The sequence below is a fragment of the Schistocerca nitens genome, chromosome 8 (assembly GCF_023898315.1).
Source record: "Schistocerca nitens isolate TAMUIC-IGC-003100 chromosome 8, iqSchNite1.1, whole genome shotgun sequence".
Lineage (NCBI taxonomy): Eukaryota > Metazoa > Arthropoda > Insecta > Orthoptera > Acrididae > Schistocerca > Schistocerca nitens.
Window position 1 is genome coordinate 498,229,190 of NC_064621.1, and position 27,099 is coordinate 498,256,288.

A 27,099-nucleotide genomic window follows, 5' to 3' on the forward strand; every position below is an offset into this window, starting at 1 on the left:
CACGTCTCAAAAGCTTCGATTCTCTTCTGTTCTGGCTTTCCCACAGTCCATGTATCACTATCATACGACGCTGTGCTCCAAACGTACATCCTCAGACATTCCTTCCTCAAATACTGGTAGACACCTCTTGCCCAGCAATGTTCTTTTTGACAGGCTAATCTACTTTTCGTGACCCTCTTGCTCCGTCGGTCAAGGGTTATTTTGCTGCGTAGATAGCAGAATTCCTTAACTTCATTTACTTCGTGATCACCAATTCTGATGTTAAGTTTCTCGCTTTTATCATTTCTGCTACTTCTCATTACTTTCCTCTTTCTTTGATTTACTCTAAATCTACTTTCTGTACTCATTGGACTGTTCATTCCATTTAGCAGGTCCTGTAATTCTTCTTCACTTTTACTGAGGATAACAATGTCGTCAGCGAATCATATCATTCGTATCCCTTCACCCTGAAGTTTTATCCCATTCTTGTACCTTTCTTTTATTTCCGTCATTGCTTCTTCGATGTATATACTCAACAGTAAGGGTAAAAGACTAAATCCCTTTCCTACACCCTTTTTAATCCGACCACTTCGTTCTTGGTCTTCCACTCGTATTGTTTCCTCTTGGTTCTTGTACATATTACATGTTACGCGTCTTTCCCTATAGCTTACCCCTATTTTTCTACACCTAAGGCGAATAAACCGAGCGAGGTGGAGCAGTGGTTAGCACACTGAAATCGCATTCGGGAGGACGACGACGGTTCAATCCCGCGCCGGCCGCGGTGGTCTAGCGGTTCTAGGCGCTCAGTCCGGAGCCGCACGACCGCTACGGTCGCAGGTTCGAATCCAGCCTCGGGCATGGATGTGTGTGATGTCCTTAGGCTAGTTAGGTTTAAGTAGTTCTAAGTGCTAGGGGACTGATGACCACAGATGTTAAGTCCCATAGTGCTCAGAGCCAGTTTTTTCAATCCCGCGTCCGGCCATCCTGATTTAGGTTTTCCGTGATTTCCCTAAATCGCTTCAGGCAAATGCCGGGATGGTTCCTTTGACAGGGCACGGCCGACATCCTTCCCCATCCTTCCCTAATCCAATGAGACCGATGACCTCGCTGTTTGGTCTCTTCCCCCAAATCAATCCAGTCCTAAGGCGAATAACCATTTCCTAGACCTACACTATCGAATCTCTGTCAAAAATGGCTCTGAGCACTATGGGACTTAACAGCTATGGTCATCAGTCCCCTAGAACTTAGAACTACTTAAACCTAACTAACCTAAGGACAGCACACAACACCCAGTCATCACGAGGCAGAGAAATCGAATCTCTGTCTCTATATCTCTCTCTCTCATATGCTTTGATGCGTCATTAATTTAAGTTTAATATTTAACATTCGGTTCAACATTCTGGTCCGTGATTTGGCAAGCAGTAGTAATACCCCTTTCTAAAAATAGTTGTGTGTAAAATTTTGTGTAACGTTTCCGGACCAAAGAGTCCAGACGTTAGCATTTACGTTAACTGTACAAATAAACGAAGGCGCAGCCTTCACCTTTCCAGGGCAGCTAATAGTTACCTGGCTGTTCACTTGTGTGTTTTGTCAACTCGACCTCGCCATGTAAACAGCATGACTACCTCACACCCGGGAAGCAGCGCTTAGGCCATACGGCGCTCGGCTGCGCGTGAGCCCACGTAGCTCTGAAAAATTTATAACATATTAAGCTAATTCTCAATCAAAATGTACTTTATTACAATACCAGTACACTTATTTTTGTTAACTAGCAATGTACTAACAGTTTCATTTTTCAGTCTTCTGTGGGAGAGACGCCACATTTCGATGTGGCACAGATCAGCCATTGGCGTGACTTTGTTACAAATTTTCAGTATCTTTTTTTCGCTTACTGTACGACCTGAGCCTGCTGTCCGAGAATTTTCACTAATTACACAGCACAGAGCGATTACCAGATCGTGATATGCAACTTACATTTCAATAATTCCACCGGTTCACATCTTCAGTTACGCTGCTCCCAACACCAATCCTGGACAGTTACATCGTACGTTATTAAACAGCTTCGGTACTTATTTAGTGAGCAGAGGTAGAAGCAGACTCACACAGTCCATGTTGACTTACCGGCATCACACGCGATTCACCTTCAGTTGTCTCAACAAAAGTACCCGCCCGTCTGCCGAGATAACTCGGACCCATCCCATGTGGTAACATCTTAGCTTGATGCCTACAAAGGCATCGCCTGTTTGCAGCGAAAAGGTGCCAAGCTGTATCCTTGAAAGACAATTTCAGATAAAACTTCTTCCAATAACGTAAATATTTGGTCATATACCTTTCACTCCAGCGATTTTGCAATTCCAGGTAAAACGCTACTCGGTTTACTACCCGTATATTGATTTTAGTCCGTCTATTCGCAACCAAATTAGACGCTTAATTTTCTATCACTGAATACTGACATTGATGGAGGGTGGCAATTGTTGAACTATATGAAAATAAACATAAATTAGTTACAAACTGCGGCGTGTACACACTTTATTCAACACGTAAACGTCATTACAAAAAAATGGTTCAAATGGCTCTGAGCACTATGGGACTTAACATCTGTGGTCATCAGTCCCCTAGAACTTAGAAGTACTTAAACCTAACCAACCTAAGGACATCACACACATCCATGCCCGAGGCAGGATTCGAACCTGCGACCGTAGCAGTCGCGCGGTTCCGGACTGAGCGCCTAGAACCGCGAGACCATAAACGTCATTACAGATATTCGGATTTAGATTATGACATGTTCGATATGCCTGCCACTATTGGCGAAATTCTGCATGACCCGCTGAAGTGTGGGAACATCGATGACCTCCTGGCTGCCTGTTTTCAGCTCAGCAATGGTTTTGGGGTTATTGCTGTTCACCTTGTCTTTAATACAGCCCCACAAAAAGGAGTCGCGCGTGTTTGGATCCGGAGAATATGTCGGCTAGTCGCGGCCCATGCCAGTGACTTCTGGGTACCCCAGAGCCAGAGTGCGGTCCCCAAAGTGCTTCTTCAGGACATTAAGCACTCTCTTGCTTCCATGGGGTCGAGCTCAGTCTTGCATGAAACACATCTTGTCGAAATCAGGGTCACTTTGGATAATGTGGATGAAATCGTCTTCCAAAACGTCCACGTACCGTTCGGTAGTCACCGTGCCGTCAAGGAATATCGCACCGATTATTCCGTGACTGGACGTTGCACACCACACACTCACCCTTTGAGGGTGAAGATACTTCTCGATCGCGAAATGCGGATTCTCAGTCCCCCAAATGCGCCATTTTTGCTCATTGACGAAACCATCCAAATGAAAGTGGGCCTCGTCGCTACACCAAACGTGCCTGCATATACTAATTCCCATCATGCCCCGCGGCCAACCGTGCAGTTTGGATGCCCTAACGCAACCCGTTCTGAAGTACAACGATTTTATTTCATATATTTCAATAATTGTCACGCTTTATATTGACGGTGATAATACACTGCACGACAGAAAAATTGAAGCATCTAGAAGGGGGACGCAGAAACGAAATGAAGCTTCACGGGTTGAGAAGGTGTGTGATGTCATTTCAGGACTACAAAATCGATTGAAACTTAAAAAGAATTTAGCATATGACCCCATTTATCAGTTTGGGGTTACACCCGTTCTGGCCTCGATACGTGCAGATTCATTTGGGAAGGGTGTCATAAGGCTGTTGTATACTCTCATGAGGCAAAACGGTCCGCACCTGCTGTAAGTGGTCCTTGATATCCTGGATATTGACACTGGGACAGTGCTGACATCCGAGCTGGTCCCACACATGTTCTATCGCGGGTAGATCGTAGGATCTCACTGCCCCACAAGAGTACCTCAGTATTAACCAGACAGGTCATAGGGACAGGTGCCGTGTCTGGAAGCGCACTGTCCTGTTGAAAAATGGCCTACTTTACCGTCGCATGAGAGGTAACACATGAGGACCCAGGATGTCCGTGACGTTCCGTTGTGCCGTCAGAGTTATCCTCAGTCACCAGCCGTGGCTCTCCTCACCATGACGGCATGAGTAGCACCGTAGTGCCTCTCAGAGACAATGGAATAAGAGGATCAGATTGCCGCCAAACCAGCTGGCGATGGTCATCCGAGGTATTGCAGAATCACGATTCTCTGCCCAACACAACGCGACATTATTCATCGACAATCCACTCTTCACAAAGTTCGGCCATCTGCACGATCTGGCAACACTGTATGCTGCGTCACTTCCTGCGGAAGTCTTGCCTCCAGTTCCGGCGAGTTTGTTCCGCCTGTGGCCGTGGTCTAGCGGTAAGATGCGTGACGTGCGAATGCGAGGTATCGCGATCGAGACACGTCCGTCACGGCACCATTCCAAACGCAGCCATTTATGTTAATAGCAGCCTACGCAAGGGTCGGTAATTTCCTAGTCCGGCTGCAGCTAGTCTCTGACCAACGGTGCGGAATGACAAAACGTTGCATTTAGTCTATTATTTGTTGTCGTGTAGCAGACGCAGATGTGAAGCGGTTGTTTTTGGTGGTCGGATGTGTTCGACAAGTGACTTGACGACGAGTATGCCGTGACTTGACGTTCCCGCGGTGCTCGGTATCGGGCGACTGTCAAACACGAATGCCCCACAAATCTGGATATTGCACGATTCGACTAACCGTCCAGAGAGACACAGCGATACCCCTATCAAATTCAGTTACGCACTGACAATGCTGTCTCACGGGAGGACGCTGGATCTCCGTGCTCTTAACAGTGGTAACTCATCCTTTGACGCTGCTTACGTCCGTTATATGCCCTATCAGGCCAGGTAACAACTCTAAACACGAAAAACCCTAATGCACTCTGGTGCACCTAGCGTAAAGAGCACTCTGTCTTCAGGTCACAAGTGGCCCAACGGGACCATCCGATCGCCGTGTCATCCTCAACTGAGGATGGGGATAGGAGGGGCGTGTGGTCAGCACACCGCTCTCCGGGTCGTTATGGTTTTCTTTGACCGGAGCCGTTACTAATCGGTCGAGTAGCTTCTCAATTGGCATCACGAGGCTGAATGCGCCCCGAAAAATGGCAACAGCGCATGGCGGCCAGGATGGTCACCCATCCAAGTGCTGGCCACTCCCGACAGCGCTTAACTTCGGTGATCTGACGGGAGCCGGTGTATCCACTGTGGCAAGGCCGTTGCCCCTAGCGTAAAGAAATACAACACTAACCATTTACGTTCCACTAATGGCGTGAACGTGTACGAAGTTACGTTGATATCCGACTGTCTTCTGAGTGATACACTTTTTTTTATCAGTCAGTTTAGTTGGCTTTTTGATTCTAAATGTTCCAACTTAAACCTTTAAACCTTTTAATAACGATATACTCCCATTTTAATAACAGTGTGGTCCACGCTAGACCGTATTGAAGCTGTGTTCGCCGTTATTACTAAACATTATCTTCCAAGTCGCCACACGTGGCTGTGAAAATAAACTCTGGAACTTGCATGTCACGTAGCGAACTTAAAAATTTACTGTCGGCTGGGACAGAAGGAACTTTGTCGTTGATATTTTTATTAAACTTGAGCCGTTTCGGCTTCCGTCAGGGCGCGCGCGTCCTCGTACTGGCGCCACTTATGCTTGCATTCCATCGACTCTGGCCCTCGCCGTATCGTCTTTGCTGGGTCATACCGGCCGCGGTGGCCGTGCGGTTCTAGGCGCTCCAGTCCGGAGCCGCGCTGCTGCTACGGTCGCAGGTTCGAATCCTGCCTCGGGCATGGGTGTGTGTGATGTCCTTAGGTTAGTTAGGTTTAAGTAGTTCTAAGTTCTAATGGTTCAAATGGCTCTGAGCACTATGGGACTCAACTGCTGTGGTCATAAGTCCCCTAGAACTTAGAACTACTTAAACCTAACTAACCTAAGGACATCATACATATCCATGCCCGAGGCAGGATTCGAACCTGCGACCGTAGCAGTCGCACGGTTCCGGACTGCGCGCCTAGAACCGCGAGACCACCGCGGCCGGCTCTAAGTTCTAGGGGACTGATGACCACAGCAGTTGAGTCCCATAGTGCTCAGAGCCATTTTTTTTTTTTTTTGCTGGGTCATGTGTTTCCTCTGCGGCTGTGTGGTAGTGAGTGGCGTGCGGGACATGGAACTGGACGGGTGTGCCCGAGTACTCGGAGTCCTGGCGATTGCAGCGAGTTAACACCGTTGACCGTTGGGCTATGGGGGCCGCGTTTTCCTGCAGCGTTGACTGTTTCTACCGGCGAGTTCAGTGGACAAGGAGCGGCTCTCGTCGCGTGCAACCTGGTTACGACGTGCATCGGTCAGTCGTGGTGTGCTAAACACGCCGAGATGCATTGAACAACTTGTTAGCAGCCACGAGCAGCAGGGCAGTATTATCCGAGGCCTAACTGGCGTCCCGAAGCTAGTGGCCTCCTTGGCATTTGTTTGAAATTATCTACGAAGATGTCTAGTAAGCACTGTACTTATAGATTGTAAATTCTGCCCGGTGTGAGCTCGCCAGGAATCCAGTTTCTTGTGCTTTTCGGTGAACCCTTTGGGGCTGTGTGTCTAAATCTGGAGGTTTTCTGTATGCGCCAAGCTAGTATTTGGCAAAATTAATCTTGTACTTTAAATCATGATTTGTTATTATTCAGTATTTGATACCTGTGATTATAATTTCTGTTTGTTGCAAACCTTATGGCCCTTCCTGGGACGAGTTCTTGGATTTGGCCAGTGACAAAGTCGTGTGCGCTCACACTAAAGGTACGCACTTATGGGTCATGTGTGTGCGTACTTGTACGTGCACACACTCTTACACCGTCTTGAGAAGCCCTTCGGGTTGTAGGGTACAATTTAACCGGCCATCAGCCATTTGGTGCGTATCCCAATTACAGTGTCTATTAGCCCCTAAGCCGGCATGTGTGGCCGAGCGGTTCTAGGCGCTTCAATCTGGAACCGCGCGACCGCTACGGTCGCAGGTTCGAAACCTGCCTCGGGCATGGATGTGTGTGATGTCCTTAGTTAGGTTTAAGTAGTTCTAAGTTCTAGGGGACTGATGACCTCAAATGTTAAGTCCCATAGTGCTCAGAGCCATTTGAACCATGCTCACCTACAAAACAACGAAAAACTCCCGCAAATCGGACTCATACAACACGTAAAATCGCGAAACTCCCTTACCTTTTGCCATACAAATCTTATTTCGTATTTTCCACAACCCCTCCCCGGCCTCTCACTAATAATACGTAAGAGACTGTATACTAACACTGTTTCTTTGTATTCAGAATTATTCGCAGTTGTGACGAAAGTCTTTACCAAAAGATCTGAATACGAGGCAAAAATTACGACAAAAACAGAGCAATAATAAGAAATGTGATTATTTATTGTCGTTGTATTATACAGGGTGATTCAAAAAGAAAACCACAACTTTAGGAATTTAAAACTCTGCAACGACAAAAGGCAGAGCTAAGCACTATCTGTCGGCGAATTAAGGGAGCTATAAAGTTTCATTTAGTTGTACATTTGTTCGCTTGAGGCGCTGTTGACTAGGCGTCAGCGTCAGTTGATGCTAAGATGGCGACCGCTCAACAGAAAGCTTTTTGTGTTATTGAGTACGGCAGAAGTGAATCGACGACAGTTGTTCAGCGTGCATTTCGAACGAAGTATGGTGTTAAACCTCCTGATAGGTGGTGTATTAAACGTTGGTATAAACAGTTTACAGAGAATGGGTGTTTGTGCAAAGGGAAAAGTTCTGGACGGCCGAGAACGAGTGATGAAAATGTAGCACGCATCCAGCAAGCATTTGTTCGCAGCCCAGGAAAATCGACTCGCAGAGCTAGCAGAGAGCTGCAAAAAAATGGTTCAAATGGCTCTGAGCACTATGGGACTCAACTGCTGAGGTCATAAGTCCCCTAGAACTTAGAACTACTTAAACCTAACTAACCTAAGGACAACACACACATCCATGCCCGAGGCAGGATTCGAACCTGCGACCGTAGCGGTCGCGCGGTTCCAGACTGTAGCGCCAGAACCGCTCGGCCACCAGCGGCCGGCAGAGAGCTGCAAATTCCACAATCAACTGTATGGAGAGTCCTACGAAAAAGGTTAGTTATGAAACTGGAACGTCAACTACCCGAGGCGATGGATCGGCCGCCAGGCAGCCCGTGACAGAGCACTTCATCACTGGCCTCCAAGAAGCCCTGATCTTACCCCCTGCGATTTTTTCTTATGGGGGTATGTTAAGGATATGGTGTTTCGGCCACCTCTCCCAGCCACCATTGATGATTTGAAACGAGAAATAACAGCAGCTATCCAAACTGTTACGCCTGATATGCTACAGAGAGTGTGGAACGAGTTGGAGTATCGGGTTGATATTGCTCGTGTGTCTGGAGGGGGCCATATTGAACATCTCTGAACTTGTTTTTGAGTGAAAAAAAAAACCTTTTTAAATACTCTTTGTAATGATGTATAACAGAAGGTTATATTATGTTTCTTTCATTAAATACACATTTTTAAAGTTGTGGTATTCTTTTTGAATCACCCTGTATTATAGCAAACAAGTATGAAGTCTCTTAAATCCCGTCCGCCCTACCGTTGGTATGACCCAGCTGTTTGTTGCTATGCACGTTTACTGTCTTGCCTGGCACAAGCATGCGGCTCACTAGAGGAATCCTTGGGGCCTACAGAACAGCTCTAATGTACCCTCTGTGCAGGATATCTCAATCAGCCTCACTCATGCTAATTGAGCGTTTAATGAGAAAGCTACGGCCAAGGAGGGCCGTCATGCGATAGCACGTCGGCCAGTCCTCTTTTACGAGCAGGGGTGGGGTGTCCCAGTCCCCTCCTCCCGACTCTCCAAGCTCCACCACAATACCACACAGACTCTTCAGGCACTTGAATACCCACACGCCTCTGGAGCTAGGTAATGGACAGAGGCGCAACGTCTCTTCGCAAATAATGTGACGGCAACAAAACGCTTTGCTTCACGTCCGTGGGATACAATAGCACCAGAATGGTAATAACGTCATATACAGGTCATTTGAGCAGAAAGTTTAAACTGTATATTGAAGAAATTTATTCATATTATAATTTTAGCTGTTAAAGTTGGCTTGGAACGAACGTCAAATTGGCATGAAGTGTATGACATGCTTGGATACGTAAGTAGTAAGCATTTCATCCCAACGGCGTGAAGTAGGAAGGAGCAACATCATCTGTATTATGTCCTAGCCTTTTACACAGATCTGCAACCATGTTCACATACAGTGCATGTACTGCCCACATCTCCTCCTCCTCCCTCTCTCTGCCCATCTCCTCCTCTCTCTTTTCATCCTCTTCTTCCCCCATCTCTTTGTCCATCTTCTCCTTCTCTCTGCTCAGCCATGCTCTTCTACACTTCTAGCCCCTGGGACACGTTCTGAAGCTCCTCATGTTACTCGATAGTCGTGCAGGGCAGCCTAGATGACAGGAGTTACCAACAGCTTTTCACTCCCAACGCTATGGGATCTATGTGACACCCCACTGTACATCTTTCCAGATAATACACTATGTGATCAAAAGTATCCGGACACCTGGTTGAAAATGACTTAAAAGTTCGTGGCGTCCTCCATCGGTAATGCTGTAATTCAGTGTGGAGTTGGCCCAGCCTTAGCGTTGATGACAGCTTCCACTCTCGCAGGCATATCTTCAATTAAGTTTCTTGGGGAATAGCAGCCCATTCTTCATGGAGTGCTGCACTGAGGAGAGGTATCAATGTCGGTCGGTGAGGCCTGGCACAAAGTCAGAGTTCCAAAATATCCCAAAGGTATTCTATCGGATTCAGGTCAGGACCCCGTGCAGGCCACTCCACTACAGGGATGTCATTGTCGTGTAACCACTGCGCACAGGCCGTGCATTATGAACAGGTGCTCGATCGTGTTGAAAGATGCAATCGCCATCGCCGAACTGCTCTTCACAGTGGGAAGTAAGAAGTTCGTTAAACATCAGTGTAGATCTCTGCTGTGATACTGCCACGCAAAACAACAAGGGGTGCAAGCCCCCGATATGAAAAACACTACCACACCATAACACCACCGCCTCCGAATTTTACTGCTGACGTTCCACACGCTGGCAGATGACGTTCACCGGGACTTCGCCATATCCACACCCTGCCATTGGATGGTACATTGTGTACCGTGATTCGTCACTCCACACAACGTTTTTCTACTGTTGAATCGTCCAATCTTTACGCTCCTTACAACAAGCGAGGCGTCATTTGCCATTTACCGGCGTGATGTGTGGCTTATGAGCAGCGGCTCGACCATGACATCCAAGTTTTCTCACCTCCCGCCTAACTGTCATAGTACTTGCAGTTGGTCCTGATGCCGTTTGGAATTCTTGTGTGATGGTCTAGATAGATGTCTGCATTGTGTTTGTTAGGTATGGTTCAAATCAGCTATGTGTAAAACCATCAATTCCATATAACCTGTTTTTTTAAGAGGATCTACACAATCAAACTCCTTGGAAAAATAAAAAAAAATACCAACTGGCGTTATTTTGTGGCTGCCTTGTATGTCTATGGCTGCCCTGAATACCAAATTACGCACCGCATATACTCTCAAATCTACTAGATTTCTACTAGAGATTTTATCATCTATTCTCCCTAGTGAACTATATACGCAATATTATTAAAATTTCGTTATCTGCTATTTGTCCTGATGTTGCAATTTTAACGGCCAGCCGTGTCTATTAAGATCACTGGAGGTCTTATTACGCTTTCTTGTGTTTGCGATATAATGAAGAACTCTCTGCTACCGTTGGGTATCGATAATTTCATTTGTACAACAATCTCATACAAAATTATTTTATATGAAAAATTTCATATTTTGTGCATCACTGCTTACATTCGGCGTGAATGGAAACGTAAGTGTTTATTTTATGTAGTTATTTGCAATATTTCCAATTTATTTTGTCAACTTTCACCCAAAGAATATTTGGCAGTTAATTCAAATACTGTCCCTACCAGCGATGTAAGTAGTTAAATTTTTTCCGTCAGACTTAATCACGACTCCTTCTCGTTTTGTGGAAAGAGCAGTTGTGTGAGGGTATCGCAAAGAAGTCATTTGTAAGGGTGGATATGTTTTGTGTGCAATTTGAGTTTGCAAGTGGTGGGAACAGAACTAAGGTATTTATGTCAAACATTTGTTTGAAGTGTTTAAGAATACAGAAGTTAAGAATGTGAACATATATTATGACGTAGTTAGTCACCCATAACAATTTCACAATCCGGACAATTTCAGTTTTCTTCGTATAGGAGAATCCGGAGAAAAGAGTTGTGCTCCGAAAGCAATGTAGGCAGCATGTAAAACCTTCTAAGTACCAGATACAAAAATAGTTTGACTTGAACATGCCCACTTTTAAAATTCCTCAAGATGACGTGCATCTGTAGTTATATTTGTCAAACGTGGTTTGACCTTTTATTCAATATACCACAGAATCTGCCGGTTCACTTGTTTATCGCTGTTCCGCAGTTGCTACCGAAATAACAGCAAGTGGTTCCCGGCGGCGGGTTCGCGTGCTCCACTTGCACGGACGGCAGCTTCGGCACCTGCAGCCAGGGGGCGTGTCCGTCGCCGGCCGGTTCTCTTATCCCGAGCGGCATCGACACGGCCTGCGCACCGCACCGCACTGCACCGCGCCCTCATTCCTGCCCACGCGATCGACTCCCGACGGGGGCACACCAGGCTCCGACATGCTCACCGCCTGTCTCACTAGCTACTGCAGTTCAGCAACAGGTGGCCCCCGCCCGAGCGTCACCACACCTGCCGGCTGCCCTCGAATCTACTCGGTGTTTCCTACTGGTTTACACTGGGATTGGGCTAAGGCAGTGGCTTTCAACGATTTTCAACTAAGCGTGCCACTGTGCCCTAGAATGGTGCCAAAGAACTCCCCAAACATCCCCCTCTGGATCTCAAGTCTTTCTAAATTAAACACAGTCAAACTTCACCTTCTTCAAAACTCTCGCTACGTAAAATGTATTTCCGTACACACAGCAGAAAACCTCGGATAGTTTTTATGCATAACAACTTTATATTAGTATAAATTAAATATACATGTACAGAAATATTTTTCTTCTTCTTCTTCTTCTTCTTCTGCACTTCATGTTCTAGGCAAAATGCTTGTCCGACTGCAAATTCAGAGTTGTTTTTATCTTTTTTACATCTACATGAAAACTCTACAAGCCATCCTACAGTTAGCTGGCCGGTATGCCCGAGCGGTTCTAGGCACTTCAGTCTGGAACCGCGCGACCGCTACGGTCGCAGGTTCGAATCGTGCCTCGGGCATGGGTGTGTTACTTAGGTTTAAGTAGTGTTAGTCGTGTTACTTAGCCGTGTTAGTGAGCCGTGTTAGTGAGCAGTGTTAGCCGTGTTAGTCGTGTTAGTGAGCCGTGTTAGTCGTGTTAGTGAGCCGTGTTAGTCGTGTTAGTGAGCCGTGTTAGTGAGCCGTGTTAGTGAGCTGTGTTAGCGAGCCGTGATAGTTAGTCGTGTTAGTGAGCCGTGATAGTTAGTCGTGTTAGTTAGGCTTAAGTAGTTCTAAATTCTAGGGGACTGATGACCTCAGATGTTAAGTCCCATAGAGCTCAGAGCCATTTGAACCATCCTATAGTGCCTGGCTGAGGACGCCCTGTATCACTCCATGGCATTTCCTCTCCTGTTCAAATTGCCAGTAGAGTGAGGAAAAGACGGCCGTCTATATGTCTCCGTATGAGCTCTAATTTCTCGTATCCTCTCTCCGTGGTCCTGACGCGAAATGTTTGCTGACGGCAGTAGAATCGTTCGGCAGTGTGCTTCAAATGGCGCTTCTCTAAATTTTCTCAGTAGTATTCCTCGGAAAAAGTGTCGCTTCCCCTCCAAGAATTCCCATTTGAGTTTCTGAAGCATCTGCAATACTTCCCTGTTGTTCGAAGGTACCGTTAACAAATCTGGCTGCCCGCCTCTGAATTGCTTCGATAACTTCCTTTAATTCGACCTGGTGTGCACACACAAACATTCGACCAGTGCTCAAGAATGGGCATTAGCGTCCTATATGCTGTATCCTTTACTGATGAACCACACTTTCCTAAAATTCTTCCAATAAACCAAAGTTGACCATTCGCCCTCGTTACCGCAACCCTCACGTGCTCGTTCCATGTCATATCGCTCTGCAACGTTACACCCAGATATTTAAACGACGTGACTGTGTTCGAACATTATGGGTTTGTTATTCCTTCTCCCTGGCAGTAGCTTATATTTTTCTACATTTAGAGCTAGCTGCCATTCACCACACAGCTAAAAATTTTGTCTAAGGCATCTTGTACGCTCCTGCAGTCACTCAACTTCGACACCTCTCCGTGCACGACAGCATCATCAGGAAATAATTGCAGATTGCTGTATAGAAAGTACTATCGGTCATATCACACTGTTGCCTCGGCTTTATAAATTTTAATTCTGGTGGTCTTTCTTGACTTGTTATTTAACGTCCACAGTGTCATATGTACAACTTACGTGTTTAAAAAGTTGAATTGTAGTTTCTATATCTCGATCTTTAATGTATATTGTATATGCTCCTAGACAGCAGAAACAAAAGACCTGTTCTATGTGTCTTCAGTTCATAACTATCTATGAATGACTGCGTATTTTCCCTGAAATGTCATTAATCTAGTTACAGGTACTGATATTTCTAAGTTATATTATTTGACAATTTGTTCAAGTCTATACAGATCTCCGAAGCTCGTCCTCTTTTACTGTACTGCTATAAGATCATCCACTAACAGTAAAACATTTCCAAAGTTCACATTTTTGGAAGTGATATTGACGGCTCTTTGTTTTCAGCCATGTTGAGAAAATGATTATAAAATTCATTGAGTTTGTCACTAACTAGACACCACAGATTTTCAGCGTGGTCCATCTAATACTGGTAAACAGTACGATAAATTGCACACAATACACATCAGACATAGGAAACCAAATAGTAACGAGAAAGATCAAGTTCTCTCCAGCCACGCAGAATCATTCAGCAGTAGCTTAGTATACGGATAAATATACATGTACAGAACTGCATGGTCAGCTATCTTGACCCATTCCAAGAGTGTTGGTTACCATTGTAACAGAATAAGGACAGAGAGCCGTGTTGTGGTAGGTTTTCTTTTGCAACTGCTTGCTGTTCTTTCTTTCTTTCGTTTTTACATTTTTCTCTTAATAAGGTCTTAGGTTTTAGCTGCACATATTTAATATCGTATATTCAATGTCGTATTGGGAGAAATACAGAATGATACGAATCTAAACTAGTAGTAAAATGTTACAGATATTCGTGAACGTCAGAGCTCCACGAATTTTGCGTTTCGTATAACATCATATTTTTTAGTTGAAAATGTCAAAAAGTTGACTTACATTTCCTATTTTAATCACTATGTCTTATAGCTTGATTTTATGGAATGAATCGCCATCGTGGAGAAAAGTGTTTATTTCGCTGAAGGGTACAGTGGATAATATGTGATGTCTACTCTAGAAACTATTTTAGACAAAAGTGTTTCAGTTTATTGTCAACAATCAAATACGAAAACAACAGTAACACTTACAAATATAATGTCAAAAGGAGAAACGATTTACACTAAGCATCACTTAAACTTAGTGTGGCACACAAAGGAGTGAGGTATTCAGCCATAAAATCTTTGACCACCTCTCTGTGATGCAAATAATGTAATGGATAAGTAAATTAACTTCAAACGCAAACTGACATCATACCTGCTTGACAACTCCTTCTATTCCACACAAGAGTTTCTGAAGATGTGCTATAACTGTAAAACTATCTTGTTCCATATCACAACGAGAGGTCGCCATTACGATCCACGGAACATACAACCAAGTTATTATCGTGCCAACTAATTAAGACATTAAATTCGCATTCATTTTTGTTATTTAGTGTTTAAGAGAACAAAGCAAAGAAAGTCTCCCCCAGGATCTCCTTCTCTTTGCAACGCTCAACTTCCTACCCCTTTTTATAATCATCATTCCCTCGAGAAATGGAAATGTCTCCTACGGGGGCGATAATGCCCGACTGAAAACTGCTGGTAAAAAATTATAATTACGAGTAAATGGTTACAAATTCCAGTTTCAACTAGGTAATACGTTCTATAAGCCTATTAATTGTCTAATACTGTTCATGTGGACCATGAAGTACGCTGCAACCGACGTAACAGTTCACAGTATGTGATGTGTTTCTAAGTGTTTTAAGAGTCTGAAGAAATAGTTTTCAGTTAAGATTTATTTAATAATTCAAACAAGATATTTAGGCTTCCTTCACCAATTAACAGCCACTCATCATGTTAACTGAAAAACATTCCAGGAAAAAGGCACAGCGGGAAAAGTAATGAAACACGATGTCTTTCCGATATGACTGGAAGGAAACACACTGGCTCTCGCGACTTAATAATGGCCATAGTATGTTACATGTACAATTAACTTTTACAGCGTCAATTAGCGCTGCTGCTGTTCCACAACCAAAGCAGATCGTTATTTAAACTGATTTAAAGTTGAAAGAATAATGCTAACTGAGTACTAAACCTTCTGTGACTGCCGAGGGCCACATCTGACTTAATGTTTGTGTTAACGTTGCGGATCAGTCAGTTAGATCTGGCCATGCACAGGGCCGCTTTCAACTTACACGTCAAACGGTCTCGGAAACAGAAATAAGACTGGCAGTGTCCTCAAAACTTTAGAAAACTAGGCTTGTAATTCTTTCAAGGCCTCAACGAATTCTTCAAACCTCGCGTTTTCTTTAATGCCACTAAGGTTAGGGAACTGGATTGTGTTTGTCAGAATTTCTCCCTTCTACAATGCGATTTTATTTTTAAACGCATCCCCAAAAAAATGGTTCAAATGACTCTGAGCACTATGGGACTTAACATCTGAGGTCATCAGTCCCCTAGAACTTAGAACTATTTAAACCTAACTAACCTAAGGACATCATACACATCCATGTCCGAGGCAGGATTCGAACCTGCGACCGTAGCGGTCGCGCGGTTCCAGACTGAAGCGCCTAGAACGCTCGGCCACACCGGCTGGCTATGGCTTGCAGTATTTCGGAAAAGCATCCGTGGTCTGAGAGCAGTACTTCTCCATTCATTCGCTTCGTTATTTTTTGGTCAACCAGTCGGTGTTGTCATTGAGGTCTTAACTTCGAAGGCTATCTTCTGCATGCCTATTCATGCATGCACAGGTATTTAACTCTGTTACTGCATCAAAGCTTTTCCTCGTTCTACGATTTCTACCATCCCATACTTAACTCCATTACCTTTGTAGACAAGTCCTTCTTGCCTCAGGATGTGTCCCATTAACCGATCCCTTCTTTTAGTCACCTTGTGCCATGAATTTCTCTTCTTTCCAATTTTAATATGTATCTCTTCATTAGTTACCCGATTTACTCCTATCATCCTCACCATTTTTCTGTAGCAAAATATTTCATTAGTTTCTATTCTTACACTTTCCAAAACTTGTTAATAGTGTAGCGTTGAAAACTGCAGCAATTCGCGGAAGGGGTGTACTTCTGTCACGTTGAACGATTCTCTTTGGGCGTAGTTGATGCCGTACTTGCAGAATCTTTTTCCGGCCGCAGATGTCGGAGACTTGATGTTTTAACGCATTCTTGATATTCACGGTACACTCATGAAATGGTCGTGTGGGAAAATTCTCACTTCAGCGCTGTCTCGAAGGTACTGTGTGTCATCGCTTGTGCGCCGACTTAACACCACTTTCAAATTCACTTAAATCTTTGTAACCTGTCATGGACGCAGCAGTAACCGATCTAACAACTGCGCCAGACACTTGTTGTCATATATAGGCGTCGCCGACCGCAGAGCCGTATTCTGACGGTTTACATATCTCTGTTTTTGAATACCCATGCCTATACCAGTTTCTTTGGCGCTTCAGTGTATGACGGGCGAAAGACGGCTGCGCACATACGTACGAGTGAACAGACGCGCAATTGTTTAGCAACTGACCACCAAAATGAAACAAGGCGCTAGCAAAAATGTCTCCCTACCGACCGTTCAACGAACATTTTGCGTATGGGCCTCGACAACAGTCGCCTGGTTCATGCACCCATGCTGATTATTGTACACCGGCGACGAAGGCTGGACATGTGCATCTATCACACAGCTCGAAGTATATATGCGCTAAAGTCCCACTCTAGAAGCGACCGATCCGGGCATTTGACCGGAGTGCACAAATTTAGGGGCAGCATTTTGGCCATAAGTGTGAGAAAAACATTGATGTGTTAAGTACTCAGTAATAGAAAAATATTACCATATGCAACGTAAGTTTTAATGGTACGAGAGGTTCCCATCGCATTGGTTGCCTATATTTCCATTATTATAGTGACGCGTCTCGGTACGCATCCTGATTTTTGTATGATTTTCGCCGCTCTGCGCTGGCAAAAGTTCTCCACACGCCCCGAAACACCTTTGTGGCGATTGTGTGACGTATTGTTGCGCGGCTCGTGGTAGACGAGCGGCAGCCAATCGCCACTCCCATACGAATTCGTCATAAGAATAAAAAGTAACTTCTTGTAAGAGGCACCAGATGAACCCATCAATTACCAAAAAAAATGTAATACACATTTCTTTAAATTTTACAATCGATCTTGCACTGAATGCACTAACGATAAATCTGAACAACTTATTAATCACAGTCACTATTTTCCCTTCTTATATAATGTATACCATGTCCACAGAAATGCTCCCTGTGGTGTCACCGCCAGACACCACACTTGCTAGGTGGTAGCCTTTAAATCGGCCGCGGTCCGTTAGTATACGTCGGACCCGCGTGTCGCCACTATCAGTGATTGCAGACCGAGCGCCGCCACACGGCAGGTCTAGAGAGACTTCCTAGCACTCGCCCCAGTTGTACAACCGACTTTGCTAGCGATGGTTCACTGACAAAATACGTTCTCATTTGCCGAGACGATAGTTAGCATAGCCTTCAGCTACGTCATTTGCTACGACCTAGCAAGGCGCCATTATCAGTTGCTATTGATATTGTAAATAATGTACAGACAAGAGCTACGTTCAACATTAATGGATTAAAGTTAAGTATTCCACCATCTGCGTCCGTTTTTCTGGGCTCTGATTTCCTTGTCCTGTTGCAGACCTCACGCCAGCCTGCGTGAGCTTAAACGCGTGCCTTTCGGCTTCCTCTTTTCATACGGGTTGGCTCTTAAGCCAATCCACAACACTTCCAAAACACTGTAAGCATTAAGAACGTATTTTAATTGATGGTGATTCTGTTGGCATAGTTAGGGTAGGATTCGGCATATCTACGCTCTTGGGCAAAAAAGAAAACCTAACCAGTGTACTGAGTTTAATTATAAAGTTAAATTTTGCCCCAAATCTTACTAGTCCTTTAAGAAACCTGACAACGATACCAACAACTGTAGCAAGCGGCAAAGGTAATTTCTCTAAGTTAAAATTAAAACCTTTTTACGTTCGATTACAGAAATCATCTTAATGGTTTGGCCATTTCGGCAGCTGAGCATAAAATTGCTGATCGAAGAAGTATAAAATATGTAATAAGAAAGTTTGCAGAATACAAAGAAAATAAAATGCTTTTTTTATTTTAGCGTAGTTGTTACCTTGTTTTATTTTCAACATAACGGCTTTTAAAAATGTTCAAATTATTTGGTTACCAATTTGTGGCTAGGTACAGATATCTCTTAATTAATTTTTACTGTTTTGTACTGCTTGATTATCAGTGTTATGTTGTACGTGCCTTTTTAAAAATAAGATTTTATAACAATTTAAGTAAGATTATTTGATTTCTATTGGAAATAAAAAGGTACAAGTATGTATCGGGTGAACATGAATAAAACCGACAAACTGGGACGGATTCCCGAAAGGAAAAGAAGAAAAAAAATCCTATGAATATGTGTCCGGAAATGCATCTTGCCACGGTAGATGTTGCTGACGAATGGAAGTTCCTATGGCCATGTGCCGTGGTTTCTTGCATGTTGCAGGCCGTGTGATTGACGCAGCGTAATGTGAGCAACAACAAAAAAATGGTTCAAATGGCTCTGAGCACTATGGGACTCAACTGCTGAGGTCATAAGTCCCCTAGAACTTAGAACTACTTAAACCTAACTAACCTAAGGACAACACACACATCCATGCCCGAGGCAGGATTCGAACCTGCGACCGTAGCGGTCGCGCGGTTCCAGACTGTAGCGCCAGAACCGCTCGGCCACCAGCGGCCGGCAAGCAACAGAATGGACCGGTATTGATGTTGAGAAGAAGCCGATGTGGTGTTTGAGTACGGCCAAGAAGATGGAAACGGTCGAGAGGCAGCACGGCCATACCAAAAGAAGTACGCTCACTGACATCAACCACATCACACAATATATATAAATGGTGTCCTATTTATCTTGATCACCCTAAATAACCGTTTGTTCAGATGCAAATTAAAAAATGTTTCAAGCAAATGTTCTTTAGCCGTCAGGGGGACATCAATCAGCATATATATATATATATATATATATATATATATATATATATATATATATATATATATATAGCCGAAAAACTGCATGGAAGGGTTCCTGACTGGAAATGGAGGAAGGAAGCTCCTACGAACATGTGTCCGATATGGTCCGTGCGCCAGCAACGACAACAAATTGTCCTGGAACACCGTACAGAGCTGCATCGCTTCCATGTCGCAACATATGTTCAAAGCGGCCTCCAGGGGAATCAATCACGTCGCATCATGGACTGCCGCTCTCCGAAGAGTGTCACAGGCGTTATGAACACGCTGTTGAAGAGTCTGAACGTCAGGAACTGGTTCAGCATTTACAGCGCTTTTGAGATGCCCCCAGAGGTAAAAGTGTAGGAGGTTTAAGTTCGATGATCTAGCAGGTCATACTACAGGGCCTCTGTGTCCTACCCAATGTCTGAGGAGATGTTCTCGAGGTGTCGGCGAACTGTAATGTGGAAGTGGGGTGTGCTCCGTTATGCAGAACCCACATAAACTGTCGTATTGCCAAAGGCATATTCTCAACTAGCCAGGCAGAGTTTTCTGCAGGAAGTCCAGGTATGTTCCTCCGTCGAGGAGTTCTGGGATAATGACCGGTCCAAGTATGTGGTCGCCAAGATACCCTGCCTACTCACTGATACTGATGAGACGCCGTAACCATTCCCAGAGGATTGCCTGTAGCCCACAGATGCCGACTATGCACTCTGATAATGCCAGTTCTGATAACGGTTGGTTCATTGATAAAGACGAATGGGGACAGAAATTTCATAATTATGTTGGTCTGGTGCAAAAACCATCGAGAAAATCCTTCCCGTAAATGGAAATCCGCTGCTGATAATTCTCGCACTCGTTGTTGGTGATAGGGATGGTAGCGGTTTTCATGCAGAAGACACATAATCGTACTTTGGCTTACACCATGTTGGCTGGCCACTTCCTGCATCTTGTACTTGGATTCGTCTCAATACGCTGTAGAACCCTTTTTCTCAAAGGCGACGTAATCACTAGAGCGGAGGCTGATGCGTGGTTCGAAGAATACAAGGATAAGTTTACCGTACCCTCCTGGCCACCGGATTCCGCAGATTAAAACCCACTCGAGAATCTGTAGCACCACCTCTATCGGACTGTTAGCGCCATGGATCCCCAACCAAAAGACCTAGCGCAGTTGGCCACGATACTGGATTCAGGATGGCTCACTATTGCTGTCGGTACCTTCCAGAGCCTCGCTCACTCTCCTCCTGTGCGTCTCGCTGCGGTCCACGCTGCAAAAGGTTGTTATGCCAGCTTTTGACAGGTGGTCACACTAATATGATTGGATAGCGTATATTCGATGTTAATCAGTTCCTGTTTTGCTGAAACGCTCTTGTTGCTGTTGCCAGACTGCATTCTATATCTTCAATCTGGCCATCGTCAGACTCATTTACTACTTTTAGTGTCTCAGTTCTTAATCTAATTTCCTCAGCATCGCCCGATTTACTTGGACTAAATTTACTTACCTATGGTTTTATGTTTATTGATGACATTCATCGGCCCTATTCACATGATCTTTCTTACTCCGTCATCGGGGAATTTAAAAACATTTATTTCTTCTCCATGAACTTTAACCCCCTTTTCAAATTTATCTTTGGCTTCCTTTACCATGTGCTCAATGTACAGATCGAATAACATGAGGGGTAGACAATAAATCTGTCTCATTTACTTCCGAAGTACTGATTCCCTTTCACATCCTTCCACTCCTTTCCTAACTTCTACGTAAGTTCTGTATAACCTTTCAGTCCCTGTATTTTATCGGTGCCATCTTTAGAAATTCAAAGAGTATTGTAGTCAACATTGTCGAAAGCTTTCTCTAAATTTGCAAATGCTGTGAATATATGTTTGCCTTTTTTCAGTCCTTATTCTGAAATAAATGGTAGGGTCAGTATTGGTTTTCGTGTTCCTACATTAATTCGGAACCAAGGTAGGTAAGACCTACAGTAAATATAGTAATCACGCTGTAGAATTATACTTATTGTAGTCACGTAATATTTCACTTCAGAAACAGAAATAACGAGCAAACAGCACTTTATATTACAATACTCTGTAAGAATAAGAACTAAATATAATTTTTTAAGATAATGGACTGAATATCATCGATACTGGAGTTTAGAATTTATGCAGAGACTGAGTCATTCGACGGGTGTCAGTAATAGCCGCGTAATATACACGGAAAGTATAACGAGGGCATTATAGGAGGGACATATGGTTCAACTGGACGAAGATGGGAAGGTTGTCTTCTAAAAAATGTCAACTCGTCGTTAGCATATAAAGGTTTAGGGAAACCGCAGAATGCTTAAATGTGAGTCACTGCCCAGGGAGCTGACCCACAGAGCATCTGTAACGACACCTACAGTCAATAAATGAAATGGCGGTTCAGAATAAATTCTGTGACAGCGGGAAAACTTCTGGAAAGGTTGATGAAATCAGGTATACATTGAACAAAGTAACAGACACTACAGGTTATACCATGAGTTCAAGAGGCAGCATGCTAATTTTATACTAAAAGTTTTGCACCGGGTAATTATTGAAACCAGAAACAGCACTGCATCCCTACATCGTGACCATAGTGTTAGACAGGTAACTGTTTAAATGTTTAACTTACGCTCTGTAGAGCAGACACGAAATAATAGCTGTTGATTTAGTCACAGAGAGTCCCGAAGACATATGCAGCGTTGGATGCATATTGCTTTCTGTACCAAAAATGTCGTTCGTATTTAGAGGTGTATCCGTGAATCAGGACTTCGATCTTCCGCGTTAGACAGAATTACCGCAACTTTCTCGTGAGAATAACGTGTCACAGAGAACTTCTAGCACTATTCCTCCCTTCCTTTGAAGTAAAGCTATAGCAGCATATCCTCTGAACATCAGAAGTACAAACACTGAGTGACGCCGTGTTTGCCTACCGACGAGATAGCGGCGCTTGCCCTATCTCCGCCGGTCCTGTGCGGGACATGGTGTCTCGGAACGCTGTTGCAATACGATCTGCAGTACGTTCGCCTCTTTCGCTTAAACTAAGGTACGCAGTCCATCTGCGACTAAATCGACACTGATGCTTCGTGAGTTCAAATGGTTCAAATGGCTCTGAGCACTATGGGACTTAACATCTGTGGTCATCAGTCCCCTAGAACTTAGAACTACTTAAACCTAACTAACCTAAGGACATCACACACATCCCTGCACGAGGCAGGATTCGAACCTGCGACCGAAGCGGTCTCGCGGTTCCAGACTGAAGCGCCTAGAACCGCACGGCCACACCGGCCGGCTGCTTCGTAAGTCAAACGCCTTACAGCGCCAGTCATTTCGCTTCGTCCTCTATTCGCGGAAGAGAAAGGGTAGAATCTCTGTCTACTCGTGAAACTTGCCATTTCATTTCTGGGCTGGGCCATTTTGCTCTGTCTGTGGGTATTGTTTGCGACAGGGTGCAGTAGTCTGGGCATATGAAGCCAGCTCACGATCAAGCGATTTCCCCGTAGATGAAAACTTAGGGAAGCCCTCGCTGGGTTGAAATGGCTCTGAGAACTATGGGACTTAACTTCTAAGGTCGTCAGTCCCCTAGAACTTAGAACTACTTAAACCTAGCTAACCTAAGGACATCACACACATCCATGCCAGAGGCATGATTCGAACCCGCGACCGTAGCGGTCGCGCGGTTCCAGGCTGTAGCGCCTAGAACCGCTCGGCCACCTCGGCCGGCTCCTCGCTGGGAATAGCAACTACAGATGAACTACAAGAGGAAACAGGTAACGGCCAACGAAAATGCCTCTGTTCTGCTCCTGATTCTGATTGGCTGAAGGGAGAAAATGTTAAATAATTTCATGGAGATGCTCGCAGCTCGCGAAATGGGCTAATAGGGAACATTGAACGTACACACAAAAGACCAGTACGAAAGGTCACATGTTTGATCTATCTGAGAGTGCCACGGAGATGCTGAAAGAAGTGAAGTGGCAGACGCTTGAAGATATGTATGGTCCAGTCACATTAACACTTTGCCGTCCGGCGACGCCACAGTGGTGTAGTGTCCATAGTATCGATCACTAGCCGGCGACACGACAATGGTGTCGTGACCATAGTATCGATCAGCGGCCGGTGACAGCACCTTAGTATCTTTTTAATTCTGTTATTGTTTTGTTTAGGTAACAATAAGTTACACACATCTACACGTTTTTTGTTTTTATAAGTACTTGTGCACTTCCATTATGGCAGACGAAAGAGACGATGCGGTTATTCACGATGAATGCACGGACGTCTTGTCTGTCATTCCGGACGACTTGGTGGATTGGGAAGAAAAAAATGAAAGTGAAGCAGAATCGTCGGAAGATAGTGAAATACGTCCAAGAAAAATTCGGCGAACGCTACAGTTGCCAACTGATTCGGACGAATCTGACGAAGAAGACAGCTTATGATTTACTGTGGACCAATAATAAATTTGAAGAATCTCCGGGTCCACACGTTTCCCAAAGATACATAGAGCGTCGTGGATATCGTAGAGTTATATACCGGGAACGATCTATTTGAATATACTAGCAACGAAACCAACAAGTATTACAGTAAAAATTGCAATAGAAGGAAACTGGATTTAAAAAAAAAATACCGAATTTGTTGACGTTACGGGACCGGAACTTAGAAATTGATTTGGGCTTGTTATCCTTAAGGGAACTGTAAAAAAAGCAAGGATCGATGATTACTGGTCAACGAATCAGTTGATAGACACACCGATATTTCGCGAAACGATGTCCAGCAACCGATTCAGAGAAATATTATCATTTTTTCGACAACAACAATAAACCGGATAATGCCGACCGGCTTTTGAAAGTGCATTTCGTAACTGATTATTTTTCCAAAAAGTTTAAAGAAACGTTTAAGTCAAAACATCTCAGTTGACGAAGGAATGATACCGTGGCATGGACAGTTAAATTTTAAAGTTTACAATCCGTCGAAAATTATGAAATATGGCATACTCATTCGGATGCTGTGTGATTCGAGTACGGGATACATTCCGTCATTCAAGATATATACCGGCGCTGGACAACCTTTAGCAAAAACAGTAATGGAACTATCGATACCTTCTTATGGAAAGTGGCATCACCTCTACATGGATAATTATTATACCAGTGTACAACTTGCAGAGAAGTTTCTTGCAAAGAAAATTCGAGTTTGTGAAACGATACGGCAAAATAGAGGATTTCCGGAAAAAATAAACGCGCAAAAGTCAATGTGTTTGAAGCTTGTCATCAACGGAAAGGTGACAAGCGGCCGGCGACAATCTAAGTAATCCGAATTAGCGCTGCCGGAGCCAAGCGAATAAATTTGTACGAGACGTGCGGACGGCAAAGTGTTAATATGACCACCTGCCAAAAGCCCGAGTAAAGATGTTTTGCATTGCGGACGTGCAGGAAGAGAGTCAATGAGGTTCCATGGCGCAAAGGAAGTCCATGGCGGGAACAGACCGATCGAGGTGGACCCGCAAATTACCAAGTGAGCTTAAATTCGGGGAGTCTAATGACCAAGGGAATGCGATAAACTGATCCTGGTGTTATTCGACCCACGCACGTACAACGCAAACTGTGTAGCACGTTGCATTGTCCTGCTGGTAGATGCTATCGTGCCGAGAAGAAACAGGATGTAGGGGTGAAAACGGTTCCCAAGGATAGATTCATGCTTGTGGTGATCCACTGTGACTTCCAGAGTGACGAAATAACCCAGGGAATGTCACGAAAACATTCCGCAGATCATAATGCTCCGTCTTTCGGTCTGTGACCTTCCGACATACGCTGCAGGGCCGTGAATGAGAAAACCCATCTGTAGTATGGAGCATAAGACATGATTGTCCTGGAAAGGCTACCTGTCGCCACTCTGTGGACGTGTAATTGTCATATTAGCGTTCAAATACCAGCCTTCGATGCTGAAGAACAGCAATCAGCATAGGCGCATGAAGCAGGAGTCTGCTGCAGAGGCCCATACGCAGCAGTGTCCGCTGATCTATCGTTGAGGAGACACTGTTGGTAGACCCGTGGTTCATAAGGGCGGTCAGTTGCTCAACAGCTTCACAACTATTCGCCGGTACACATTTCCACAGCGTCGTTCACCCCTCTCATATATGGCCCGTGGTGTATCATAGTTGCTTCAGCGCCAGTTTTGGATAGCGCCATTTTGTCATGAACGCTGTACTTTAACTACGGCCACACGCGAACAGTTTACAGACTTAGCCGTTTCGTAAATGCCTCCACCTTTCACACGAAGGCCAACGATCAAGCCCTTTTGGACGTCAGATAAATCACTTTCAAAAAATTGTTCAAATGGCTGTGAGCACTATGGGACTTAACTTCTGAGGATATCAGTCCCCTAGAATTTAGAACTATTTAAACCTAACTAACCTAAGGACATCACACACATTAATGCCCGAGGCAGGATTCGAACCTGCGATCGTAGCTGTCGCGCGATTCCAGACAGTAGCGCCTAGAACCGCTCGGCCACCCCGGCCGGCTTAAATCACTTTGTTTCCGCATTAAGGCCGTCATTGTAGCGCTAGATAATAATTAATGTAAGTTTTTCTTTATTTTTTGCAAAATATAATAGAAATTGTTATTAGAAAGTGTCTATTATTGACTTAGTTGTCACCTCTCATGGTCGCAACCATTAATTTTCATTAACCAAGTTTTTTACAGAACTTCGTAGTGCAGGGATCTCATCTCCCCTAGCAGGATTTAGTCGTCCATTATGTTGACTGTATTATTTAATTAAAAATTCATGTCATAATATTAACTGTAAATGTGAGAGGTTTCTCTACCTCGATCTTACAATAGTCTCAGAGTTAACAGAGTAAAAATAGATTTCGCTTCTTAATATTTATAATACCGAATGAGTTCAGTATGTTTCGAGTTTGGTCGCCTAACGGCAGACGAGATTCTCTCCATTTTTTGCAAATAATGAACAAGAAATGTTGAAAATATTTGGATTCAATAGGCTCCGCAATATCTCAGTTAACATTTATGTATTTTGGTACATAAATAACCAGAAGCACCTGAGACCCATATTAATAATTACAGTTTGCGTAAGAATACGCATATTTTCTTTTCTAAATAGCAGCGCTCACGCAAGCTACACTCCTAGAAATGGAAAAAAGAACACATTGACACCGGTGTGTCAGACCCACCATACTTGCTCCGGACACTGCGAGAGGGCTGTACAAGCAATGATCACACGCACGGCACAGCGGACACACCAGGAACCGCGGTGTTGGCCGTCGAATGGCGCTAGCTGCGCAGCATTTGTGCACCGCCGCTGTCAGTGTCAGCCAGTTTGCCGTGGCATACGGAGCTCCATCGCAGTCTTTAACACTGGTAGCATGCCGCGACAGCGTGGACGTGAACCGTATGTGCAGCTGACGGACTTTGAGCGAGGGCGTATAGTGGGCATGCGGGAGGCCGGGTGGACGTACCGCCGAATTGCTCAACACGTGGGGCGTGAGGTCTCCACAGTACATCGATGTTGTCGCCAGTGGTCGGCGGAAGGTGCACGTGCCCGTCGACCTGGGACCGGACCGCAGCGACGCACGGATGCACG

At 44.5% G+C, this 27,099-nt stretch overlaps 1 protein-coding gene and 1 pseudogene across 1 annotated transcript in view; both read right to left on the reverse strand.

The window, feature by feature from the left end:
• Positions 1 to 27,099, reverse strand: part of LOC126199637 (alpha-2C adrenergic receptor-like) — a 751,975-nt gene that overhangs the window by 494,585 nt on the left and 230,291 nt on the right. The window lies entirely within an intron of this gene.
• LOC126200002 (5S ribosomal RNA) lies at positions 5,056 to 5,173 on the reverse strand (annotated as a pseudogene).